Source organism: Triticum dicoccoides, chromosome 3B (genome assembly GCF_002162155.2).
Source record: "Triticum dicoccoides isolate Atlit2015 ecotype Zavitan chromosome 3B, WEW_v2.0, whole genome shotgun sequence".
Taxonomy (NCBI): Eukaryota; Viridiplantae; Streptophyta; class Magnoliopsida; order Poales; family Poaceae; genus Triticum; species Triticum dicoccoides.
Window position 1 is genome coordinate 41986606 of NC_041385.1, and position 1330 is coordinate 41987935.

A 1330-nucleotide genomic window follows, 5' to 3' on the forward strand; every position below is an offset into this window, starting at 1 on the left:
TGCCATTGCTTCATAAAGTGCTAATGTTGAGACTCCGTGATAGCACCCACGGGATAGCTAGCAGGAGCCGTGAAGACAGCATCTAGCTGAAGCAGCTCGGTGGAAGCCATGATGCTTCTTCACTGAGATGGCGGGGTAGCTTCGGGGGTCGCTTCGGTAGGTTGCTTGCTTCGAACTGCATCTTGTTCCTCTAGCTTCCGTACCCTTGCATGCAGCTCCTGCAGTTCACTCTGCTCCACTTTCCTCCTCCTCTATTGACATTTGTAACCGCCTGCGTCCGAAAACCCAGCCTTCCATGGAACGGAGCCTGGCGTGACTCGTGTCTGTCTAGGGTGCTCAGGATTCCTGAGGGCCATTGTGAGCTTGATCTTCTCTCTGTTTGGAACAAACGTCCCTTCCCGTGCTCCGGCGATATAGTGTTGAAGCTTCATGAGAGGTATTCGCAGTTCCTCGTGCGTCGAAACGCACTTCCCTGTTACAGGGTCCAAGGGTCCGCCAACCCCGAAGAACCAAGTCCAGCAAAGGCCTGGCCAGTTCAAAGTCTCTGGTTCGACCCCTTTATCTAGCAGGTTGTTCTTAGCCTTGGCCCACAACAGCCGGGCTTTGAGGTAGCCACCTGACTCCGTGCGATGGTGATGCTCCTTCTTCGCAGCATTTATCTTGTTTGTCGCTGACATCTTCTTACTCCTCTCCAATGTCTTGTTGGCCACAAATGCGTCCTATTGATCTCTGAGCTTCTCATACCGGTCGATGAATTCTGGTGTCTTTTCTTTGTCGACAAACTTTGCTTTCAGGTCATTCTTTCACTTCCTGAATAGATCTGCCATCTTCTTGAGAGAAAAGGACTTGATCAATGGCTATATAACTAGATTCTCCAGATCCTCATTTTCCGGTAGGGTGAAATTTCCTTCAGCATTTTCCAAAGATCATGTTTTTGTCTATCTTCGACAAAAGAAACTTGAAGCTCTTCATCCTTAGGCTCATTCCATAGCTCGATGTTGATCAGGATCATGTCCCTAACAAGAACCCCGCACTGAGTAGTCAATGCGTCCTTCGTCCGGAGGGTTCAATCAGCTGGCCATCGCGCGCGATCGCGGCCAAAGTTTAGTCCCGCCTCGCTAGTTGAGTGAGCTCGAGAGTGGTGTACAAGCGCTGCTGCGCCCACCCTCTCAAGCTCCTCTCAACTGCAGGCTTTCGGGCCTAATCTGTCACTATGTGCCTGTGGGCCTACTGGGCCTACTACGAGCCTGAATCCTGGCCCTTTGTTGGGTTTCTAGTCGTATTCAGGCCGTGGTGACCCTTTAGGTGGCACTTTTTTTTGTTTTGTTTT